Raw genomic sequence first — 11,546 nt, 5'->3', positions numbered from 1 at the left:
GTGCAAAAGTTTGGATTAATGCAGGTTCCCTGATGAAGTGCAAAGATAAGGATGCTGTTGAGGGAGACAAGGCAGAAAACATTGCTATGCACACAGGCTGGATGCACATCTGTGTGTGTGTGTGTGTGTGTGTGTGTGTGTGTGTGTGTGTGTGTGTGTGTGTGTGTGTGTGTGTGTGTGTGTGTGTGTGTGTGTGTGTGTGTGTGTGTGTGTGTGTGTGTGTGTGTGTGTGTGCGTGCGTGCGTGTGTGTGTGTGTGTGTCACAGCTGCACTCTGCCATCCCCCATCCGATCCCTGCTGACCTTATTTAACCTAGAATCCAATCAGATTTGTGCAGGGGCCGGAAGGCCTGTCAAACATGTCAGCTTCAGCTCGCCAAAGACTTTTCTGCCAGATGTTCACTGTGGCATCTGCCTCACGGTGCTTAAACTCTTTCTTTCTCATTCTGCCTCTTTTTCTGTATGCTTTTCATTATGTCCAACCAACCTTTTTCCTAATGTGTTTGCATATCCTGCTTTGCACAAAACAATATGAATGCAATTAGTGTCGGGGCATTCAGAGCGTAGATGAAGCAACATTGGACTTAAATGATGAAGAGGTGGGAGAAATACTCAGATCTTGTACTTGAGTAAAAGTAGAAATACCAGGGTGTAGGAATACACGTAAAAGTTACAAGTAAAAGTCCTGCATTCAAAATGTTACTCAATTAAAAGTGGAAAAGTACTATCATCAAAATAAAGTAACATTTCCAAAAGTAAAGTAGTCGTTGTGCAGATTGGTCCATTTCAGAATAATAAACATAACACAAAAAGTAAGGAAATCTGTGTTTGGTAGCTTATTTATTTTGTTGTAATAACGCTTCTTAGCAGAGGTGTGGACTCGAGTCACATGACTTGGACTCGAGTCAGACTTGAGTCACCAATTTGATGACTTGAGACTCGACTTGACAAAATCACAAAACACTTGCGACTCGACTTGGACTTGAACACCAATGACTCGGGACTTGACTTGGACTTGAGCCTTCTGACTTGAGGTGACTTGATACTTTAATTCAGAGGTCTCCAACACGCCGATCGCGAGATGCCGCTAGAAGAGCAGACTCCCGTCGGCAGTGGAGGCGCCAGGGTATGGCTGGGATAGGCTAGAGCCATACCAAGACATGGCTTAGCCCTACCTTAGCCCGACCATGAAAAAGTATGTTAAAGTAAGCATGTCGAGAACACGGATTGCGAAAATCTACCGGTCGTGTCCACAACACACAAACTGATCCTGCTGTAACAACAAGTGCACGTTACTGATGCAATACGGTTGAGACCATTCGGGCTTATGCTCGAGGGGTGCAAGGAATAGTCTAAGTAGTGGGGGAGTTTTATACACTAAAGGTGTGGAAATTCTCTCACGTTATAATCTATGGTTATAATATATGCGCGGCCGCTGTCAGATCAAAATGCCTCCGAATGCAATTTGAATAGACCTACAGCCAATCAGAGCAACGAAACGTTGGGTCTGCTGCGTCATGCATTACTGATACGTCACGTTCACAGTGAAAAGTCCCCAAACTCTCGCCGAGTAAATTGCAGACAGACAGCAGAACTTCTAGGATTAATTATATATTTCGGATGGATAGATTTGTTCTTAAACGCCCTCGCATTGAGGCACAAGTCGAACAGGTGCCAGAGTCACACGACCCACCTGAAGAGTGCATAGTGAGTTTTGAATATATTTTGTAATAATGGGTCATTTGAAAAAGTGTTTTGTATGACAATAGAGACACAGGCCACCTGTTGTGTGCTGTGTCTGTCTCTCTCTGTTTACCTGTGTCGGTGTCTCTCTCTCTTTCTCTCTCTCTGTCTCTCTCCCTCATTCTCCCCCTCTCTCTCTCTCCGTGTCAATTCTATATGCCAACTTTTCTTGTTTCTGCCGCTGCGTCGCATGTTGTAACAACGTGGAATTCGCAGAATAGAGAATTGTATTGTTTAACTCACACCTGTTGCTCTCGATGTAATTTAGCTGATAAAAGGAGACTAATAAAAGCTAATAAAAGCCTCACGCGTGGCGTTTCACTGTCAAGGGGTGCGATATAGCGTGTATGTAATTACTAATTACATTACAAATACTGACTTCAGCCCCACCACTATATGGGTTAGCCCTACCATAGATTACCCAACAAAAATACTCTGGCGCCGCCACTGCCCGTCGGGGAGAGCAGAATCTTCAGCCGTTCCTACTCTTGCTGAGAATCCTTGCAGGCAGGGGCGGGTCTTTATTTAGCTGAGCCACCATGCGGCCAATCATATTATCACATTATCCCTTGCATAAAGATAGATTGTGGGTCCCTTATAACATGTTGTCAGGCCCGGTTCTACAGGGGTGCATAAGGGCGCATTACACCCTCAGTTGAGTCGTTATGCACCCTCACTTGAACAATGAAAAGTGAAAAAAAAAGTCAAAAATATTAAATATATAATAATAATAGTAGTAGTAATAATAATAAGAAGAAGAAGAAGAAGAAGAAGAAGAATATAGTTGAAATCAAATAAATTGTAATTGTGGTTGAATAACATTGTCGGCTGCATTTATTTGGTCAATTTAAACGGTAAGTAACGTTATTATGTCAGGTGCGCGTGACCTGTGCCGCTGCGCGTTCATCATCATCGAGGTGCTTACACAGCAGTCAATGATGGACATTAGAAAATGGTTAAAACAACCAGCCCTTATCGCCAGCAGCAACACTGCATCTACTGCAGGTAATAACAGTTCAGATCATGGGGACATTACGTTACCCACAGCCACTGTCGTGGACACTAACGCCAGACTTGCCGGCTTTGCCCGCCTCGCCCAAGGAGACAGAGCAGCCGCCTTCGTTGCCCCAAACACCGCCACCCCTCAGCGGCCCACAAGTGCCAGGCGACCTCGGCAAAAAGGAGCCTGCCCAGGTATATTTAAAAAAGTACCCAACTTGCCTGTACAGTGGGGTAAGGCGCTCATTTTGCAGCTCATGGTTTCAAAACAGAGATTGGCTGGAATATTCATGTGAAAAAGATGCCATCTTCTGCTATGCATGTAGATGATTTCGGTTCAAGTAAGTCAGATGCCCTCACCACAACTGGCTACAACAACTGGCGCCATGCTCTTGTACGTGATAAGGGACTGGGAAGGCATGAATCAAGCAAATAGCACATAGATCCATAGATCTCTTAATGTTGCTCTCAAAGTGCACCAGATTGATGCTTTTAACTGTAATATTTTAAAAAAAAATCTTCCCGGAGGAGCATGTCCCCCTAGAGGAGGTGAGGACCCCCCTAGAGGGTGTTAGGTCCACTCCCCACTTATAAAAATAGCACTTTACCACTGCATCCTCTCTAATCTCAGATGCACCCTGAGTCATTTTGTTCTGGAACCGGGCCTGCATGTTGTACACAGTGGAAATAAACATTTTGGTCACCTCAACATCAGGGATCTTATACATTAAACTCCTTCTGAATCAAACCGTCACGGTAGCCTGACCTTACTGATCATGTCATGATTTTATGCCAATTTGTGCCTTGCTCATGAGTGCTGTGTTACCAGTGTTAGTGCCGCCATGCACACAATGTTGCAGAAGTAGTTTCGATGTTGCTCTTTATTTGTGCATATTTGCATAGGTGTGCGCTCTTTTGCAATGCTGTTGGCCATGCTGTTTGATGTTATCTATATTGTGCCGCACCACATGACGGTTTTGTAGGCCCCCCAATTAAAATCACATGCCCTCTCTGTAGATTTGTTCTGTCGCCGGGCCTGGCTGGGAGCAGATCAATCGGGGGCTCGTCCAAGATTTTTGACATTGTTTCTAGTTCTGTAGCGCAGCCATCTTTGTCTGCTTGTAAGTGGATTGAAGGGCTGAGACTGATTACAGGAATCAGATCAGCTGTAACTTGGTAGACAGGTGCACCTCGTTGTTTGCATGCTGGTTGGTTGGGAGACATGGACAAGTGTGGTGAGTAGATGTTTGTTTTTGTTGGATAATGTAAGCAGTTGTAATAAAATGCAGGTGGGTGGTGTTTTTGTTTTTCATCGCTAAACTCGTTATAGTAGTGATTTTTGTAGCCGATGTTTGGTGGTCCTGTCAGTCTCTCTCACTTCTGTCCCTGTAGGCTTCAGAACGGATTCCCTTTGGAATTCGTTGGGGGGTTTTAGTGCGGTGTGGACGTGGTTGGAGCTATTAGCTCGGGAGCACGTCCAAAGCTGCGGGTGGAGTTGCCAATTGCTGGTTGCTTTACCGGGCTTGTGGGTTTCAGTGCATAAATACCCACCATAAGTAGCACCTGAAGACTAGGGGGGAGTTTAGGTAGTTTTTGTTTTGTTTGGTAGATAGAGGGACATGACTGCTGTTATCTGTGTATGTGCTATTTGAGATCGGCTGCAAATGTGTTAAGTGAGTTTACAATGTTTACATGAGTGTTTGTTATCTGTCTCGCCGTGGTTAAATAATGGTGGTGTTCTCCTGTTAGTAGTTTGATCCTGGTAAACCGTTTGGCTTCATTAGTTCTAAAACGAGTCTGGGTTTTGGTGATATCTTAGTGCAGGATGCTACAGTAGCTTATGTGGAAGTAAGTAGATGCAGGAGGGAGGTGCAAAATGGTGATTTGTTGGAAGTGTCTGCAAGTGGTTAGTTAGACCTGTAAGCTTCGAGAACATAAGCGCTGCAGTTCATGCTTTGGTTGGGTGAACTTTGCGTAGTTTGGTTGCCTCTTTGTGCTGTGCTTCTGAGGAAGGCTTGGTTGGCTAGTGAGCCGTTTGTTTCAGGGGAACCTTTGGTTTGACGCTTATGTTGATTCTAGTTTGTGATAGCTGGAATCTTGTTGAAGGCAAAGCTTTAGCAAGCTTTGTATAGCTGCAGGTAATTTGTCTGACAATGGTGAATGTTTATCTGTTTTTGGACCTCCTGTTAATGCTCTTCCATGCATGGCCCATCATCCATCACCCTTCTCTTCAGTGTGTGTTCTCCCTGATCTCCATCTTTCCTGTAAACTCTTAAAAGGCTTCTTCAGGCACTAGAGTTGCTGGGTTGGAAAATGGAGACTGGGTGAACACCGATAGGAAATTCCAACCGGTCAGTATGGAACATGTCTATGTCATTTTGAACTTTGCATTTAAATATTATTCTCTGTTGGTTGCTACGTTTGGACGGTGTTCCTAGGGGGAACCCCTTTTTTAAGCGGGGGGGGGTGGTGTTACGACCCCCTCCACTAGGGGTCTATGCCTTTGTGTTCTGCTTGCTGGCTCTTGTTTGTGTTTCAGGTGATCAACCTGATGAGCCACACCTGGGCCGTCTACATAGAAGGCCAACACCAACTCATACTGCGCTCTCACTCTTCTGTTGAACACGGCCGCATCTTTGTTTCTGCACATTTTCACACACCCATACACGCAATCATTACTGATAACTGACTTCCACATTTATTAGGTTTCTTTGAAGACCTTTGGTTTTTATGGTATTGTAAATAAATATGCTTTTTGTTACACTTAACTTGTCTAGTCTCCCATCTTTGTTGCAGCCTATGAGCCAGGCCGTAACAAATTGCATATAGCATGTTTGCCAGCTGACTGAAAGGCAAGCTGTGAATCAGGAGTGTTTAAAAAGCCTCTCTTCCAAAGTAACCTCCTAAGAGCAGCCTCTCTGAACTCGTTTCTTTTCTCTTGGTGAACACATATGAGAAAATATGTAATCTTCTCAGTTCTTCTCTTCGTCAGCTTTCCTTTTTCACATTTATGCAGGCAGGTTGTCCGAACACAGAAACGGACGGCAGATTGTTATAACAAAAGTATACAATGAAGCAGATTAAGGTTAGAGAGGAAAAGCTCCAAAAACAGAACTAGGGCAAATCCAAATATCAACAGGGGCAATAGGAGGAAAATCCTCCTGGTACTAAGGATTAACACAGGGACACATTCAGATGGACTGACCATGCCAGGAAACAATGATGACAAACTGACTAAATCCAATTGGCACATACACAAAGAACTGATCCCAGAGACACAGCTGCAGTCAGACAGCAAAAGGGCAGGGCAACAATCAATCTGATGGTATGAAAAATGGTGAAGACCCAATCAAGTCAGCCATAGGTTTCTGAAGAGCTGTAGAGAAGATCAAATCGACCCTTTGGCAGCAACACCACCGTCCAACTCTGAGCAAACCCAAAAATGGGCAATGTTTGTGAAATTGAGGCGGGTCTATTGAATTAAATGATTGGGCGAAAAGCTAGCACTTGACCTGAGACAGAACCCACTTGTTAATCATGGCTTGATAATTGAAATGGGTAAGTTACATATACAATGTGAACCTTGTTAAGTTGTCATGAAGGGGGAAATTAATGGTTGAGCCCCAGAGGTCTACAAAAAGATGGATTTAAAGAAAATAAAAACATTTAAATAATACATCAAGAAGTCTCTATTAGGTTGAATTTAGAGATATATTCAATGATTTAATACTCCATTCCAGTATTGTTTACTAGTCAGATTGCAATTATGTGATGCTTATAACTGGTCACATTGTAACTATGACTAAATTCTATGGATAGGATAGTCAATCAAAGCTTTATGTTAAAGGTTATTTTAACCAAACCTTAATGTTTCCCTTTACCTAACCAGGTCGCCTTCCATCTATTTATTTGAAGTTTTGAAAAGCCCATAAAAATGAAAAGAGCATCACATCAGAACATACTTTAATGTGTCAGTCTACAACTCCTTAAAGAGGCAGACTGCAGGCAGCAGATACTTCATGCCTTTGGGATTTGGTCTTATGTCATCCCAACACACCAGACCTGTGACACATACAGCAGATGCTTTTAATACTAAAGTGTTTCATTAATTACACATAAAGCCTTAACATTTAGATTCTCAGTTCCTCTCAGCCCCAGAAACCTCAAAGCAGCTGAACAGCTTTGTGTGTAGTGAAAAAACTTCCGCGTAGTCTGCTCATGTGTATCCTCCCTTTCGTCTCCTCCCGCACCCCTCCTCCCGCACCCCTCCTCCCGCACCCCTCCTCCCGCACCCCTCCTCGACTCCTCCGTGTGCATTTCAGCTATTGAGACGTCTTTCAAAATGGCGTGTCTTGATCGATTTCTGGGTCAAGTCCCGGAGGAGGGGAAGAGAGGAGTCGAGGAGGGGTATTGGGATGAGGCTTCAGTAATCCATTGAGTAGCAGAGATGGGAGAAGTACTCAGATCTTGTACTCAAGTAAAAGTACCAGGGTGTAGGAATACTCTGTTATTCTATGAATATAAGAAAGCACTCCGTAAAGCGAGAGCAGCCTACTACTGATCATTAATAGATGAGAATAAGAATAATGCAAGATTTCTTTTCAGCACTGTAGCCAGGCTGACAGAGAGCCATAGCTCGATTGAGCCTTCTATTCCCATAGCACTCAGTAGTAATGATTTGATGTGCTTTTTTAACGATAGCATTGTTACTCTTAGAAACAAAATGAATGACCTCTTGCCTTTGACCAGTATAGTGTTATCAACAGTTCCCAGAAATGTAAGATCTAATATTACACTAGATCAGCCTTTCCCAAACTCAGGGTCGCGACCCAAAATGGGTCGCGGACCCGTTTTGATTGGGTCGCCATGTTAAATGCATTGCTACACACACACACAGCGTCAGAGCTGATGGCTGCGTTTTTTATAATTTTTGTTTTTTATTTTTTATTTTGAAAATGAAATTATGCAATATAGCATTGTATATTTAATTATTTAATTTTCTAAATACAAATAAACTAAAAATAAAAGATTGTATTTGTATCAGCTCTGACGCGTCCCCCGCGAAAGTTTTCGCGCCGTCTGTTTATTGTCTGTTGATTAATCCCGATCGTACATGATGGCAAAAAGCCGATACAAAGAGGAGTTTTTAAACGTTGGCTTCACAAAAGCTGTTAGAAATGGAGAGGAGCGGCCTCAGTGTGTTTTATGTGGAGAGGTGCTCAGTAACGAAAGCTTGAAAATGAACAAATTGGACCGGTATCTCCAAACAAAACATCCTCTGCATCGGGACAAATCGAAGGATTTTTTCCTCTGCAAAGAAGAGTCGTTCAAGAAGCAGTGTTTTGACGGCGGAAAAGTAAGTCACTCATTTTAATCATTTGATTTGTGTGTTTGTGAGTTTGTCAGGGTCTGTTGTGAAATTGTTTCGTTAATGCAAAGTTGGATGAAATGCAGACTGAGCCCCGGAGCGGACCGCCAGCTGTGCGCTCTCGCACGTCCTCTACCCGCTCCCGCGAGTCCACTACATTCTGCAGCGGCACAGAGCGATGTTTCAACTTTTACTAGCCTAAAATGTTTTTATAATGGCCGGGAGGAAAACAGAGAAACAATAACCACAGGAAGATTAGAGGGAAAGTGGCAGGTAGTATGAAAAGGAAAGCGAGAGAAAGCTTTTTTTCACTGCAGCCGCAAGGACGTGACTGCTGCAGTGTGATGCACAATACATATGGGGGTTATTCCCTATCTTTATTCAAGAGCGTGGTCTTTAAATTTGAGGGCATACTTTATTGATTTCAGGTTCAGAATATGTACTGCTTTCCCTCAAACCCTGTCCTCACACTCAAATAATGCCTGCTTGCACTTATGGCGCGTTTCCACTGCAGCGGGTAGCTCGCTTTAAGCGTGCCGAGCCGTGCGGGGCCCGTTTTTGGTTTCGTTTCCACTTGGCCTAGTACCGGCTAGCGGGTCCTAATTCACAGTATTGAGTATGTAAGTCGCTTTGGATAAAAGCGTCTAACAAGTAACATGTAATGTAATGCGCTATAAATGCGGTTGCCAGGTCCACATTAGGTATACAGCGTACGCCGGCTGGTGTTAAAAATCACCCAATAAGCCAGCAATGTTAATGATGATATCTTCTCTGTTATTTTCAGGCATTCAAAGGGAACAGAGGGGCACTGAGGGCATCCTATCAAGTCAGCCTCCACATTGCCAAAGCAAAGAAGCCCCATTCCATCGGGGAGCAGCTGATCAAGCCTTGTCTTAAAGATGTGTGTCTCTCTGAATATAGTCGAGCACTTGTCTCAACTACAGGAGAACTTCAAGCTGTACTTCCCTGACTCACAGAGAGCTCAACACCTTCAGTGGGTGAAGTTTCCCTTCCAAGCTGTGCCATCACAAGACCTGGGTCTCAGTCAGGCAGAGTTAGAGGCACTGGTCACACTGCAGGTCAACAGGGGCAGTAAGATGCTGTTTGAAACAACCACTTTGGCACATTTTTGGGTTGCTCATTTCCAGCAGGCTGAGTTCTCCTGCTTGGCTAAGATAGCTGTAGAAGTATTGATACAGTTTGGCACCACATACTTGTGTGAATCTGGGTTTTCTACTTTAGCATACCTGAAAAACAAATACAGAAACAGGCTAAATCCTGAGCATGACCTCAGATTGGCACTGTCAAAAACCCAGCCCAGAATAGATCTGCTGGTTGAAAACTTCAACCAGCCACATACCTCTCATTAGATGTAATTGTTATTATATTATATCATGTATCAATAAATGATATAATACCCCTTCTAGCATGTCAGATGAGAACATATTGTAAATAAGTCAGTAAAGTTAATCAGCTGCCAAGTGTTGGAGTTTCTTTGTCTCTCAGAGTGTTTTACAACACCTCTGTTCGTTTAAAAGTGTGTGTACATAGTTTTTGATCTAGTGACAAACTTAATGCTGCACTTCTGATAATTTAAATGTGGTTTCAGTAATGTACTGTATACTGCACTTCCTATAGTTAGTGTTGTGTCCCTTTCTGTTTACAACATGTTTGTTCTTTGTTCATTTAAAATACTTTAAAATGGTGTGTACATAGTTTTTGAGCTAGTGACAAACTTAATATTGCACTTTTGTTAATTGTATCATTTCAATTTGATTTGTACTGTATATACTTGACTGCACTTCCCATGTTTCGTCTTTTTGCTTTGATCCTTATTTTTTCTGGGCAAGCTCAAAGGGAAGGTTTTTATGGTGAGAAACCTAATTGCTGCGAAGCACTTTTATAATTAAATAAACATTTTCATTTACATTTTAAATTCATGGTGTGTTGCATTCTTTGTTTATAAATGTAGATATTATGGAAAATCTTGACATTTTTTTAGCTTGGGTCCCTTAGGACCACAACATTTCTGTTTTGAGTCTCATGCTGAAAAAGTTTGGGAACCCCTGCACTAGATAGTAATTTAGACTGCTTTTCTCCCATAAACCTTGAACAACTGAATTCAATGAGTCTTTCCTCTAAACCAGGGATGGGCAAATGGCGGCCCCCACCTCCTCTTTTTGCGGCCCTCAGATTAATTTATCAACAACGTAATTAATTTTTTTTTACATTTTTTTACTTGTAGTACTGATACCGTCCACTAGACTCCTAGTTACGTCGGGAGCTGCGTACATGATTTCAAATACCGCGAAATAATCTGTGACGCATTTGTGTGTATTGTGTTTGTTTCCTGGGGAAACCCTCACAAGAAATACCAGCTGTTGTTATGCCTTCTGTGACGTTAAGTTGTAAATATGCCTTTACAAGCTTAAAAGTTGTATTTATCATCTGAATTTAGCAAAACAAGTTTAATATTCTTAAAACCAAGACTTTGTTTATTTGAAATCAGATGAAAACAAACTGTCACGGACCCTGCCGTGTTATCTATGATTACTACGCTTTTCCTTCATAATTTCAGCCGGAGGGAGGGGGAGCGGCGCTGAGGAACAGCAGAGTGCGGGCTGACAGTCTGTCTGTGTTGACATTCCCCTTATTGTGCGTCAGCAGAGACAGGCTACAAGTGTCTTAGCTAGGTTCAAGTTAGACAACTAATGTCTGGGTTAGTGTTCATGACTTGATGCGTATGTCATCTTAATGGTTCATCTCAATGCACAAATATTTTCCTTGCTTTCCAATAGTTTAAAATAGTTTTATTCCACTGTTTAATAACCTGTTCAATACTAACATGCCACTTTTAAAAATGAAATAACTTTTCTGTGAACTGATATTTGTTTAGTGAGCTTATTAGAGGATGTTCCGATTTTTGGGGGATGTTCCCTTTGATTGTAAAATGGCAATGAAGATGTAAGACTTAGTATATTTGTTAATAATTACATACAACACATGGAATGTTTGTGTGTGTGTATTCCAAGGATGGTTCCAAGTGAATCTGTGGCCCCCTGGTGGCCAGTACATCAATTATGTGGCCCCCACCACCATCAAAGTTGCCCATCCCTGCTCTAAACCATCAACGTGTATCTTAGACCCAATTCCAACTAAGCTGTTAAAATACGTTTTTCCATTCATTAACACTTCTCTATTAAACATAATGAATATGTCTTTGTTATCAGGCTATGTTACACAATCATTTAAAGTAGCAGTGATAAAACCTCTTATTACAAAGCACAACCTCGATCCTGAGGTTTTAGCCAACTATAGACCTATTTCTAATATTCTATTCCTCTCAAAAATTCTTGAAAAAGCAGTCGCAAAACATTAGTGTGATTACTTAAAAAACAATGATTTATTTGAGGATTTTCAATCTGGCTTTAGAACAC

The sequence above is a fragment of the Notothenia rossii genome, assembly GCF_949606895.1.
Source record: "Notothenia rossii genome assembly, chromosome: 2".
Taxonomy (NCBI): domain Eukaryota; kingdom Metazoa; phylum Chordata; class Actinopteri; order Perciformes; family Nototheniidae; genus Notothenia; species Notothenia rossii.
Note: the sequence above shows the minus strand (reverse complement) of the source record.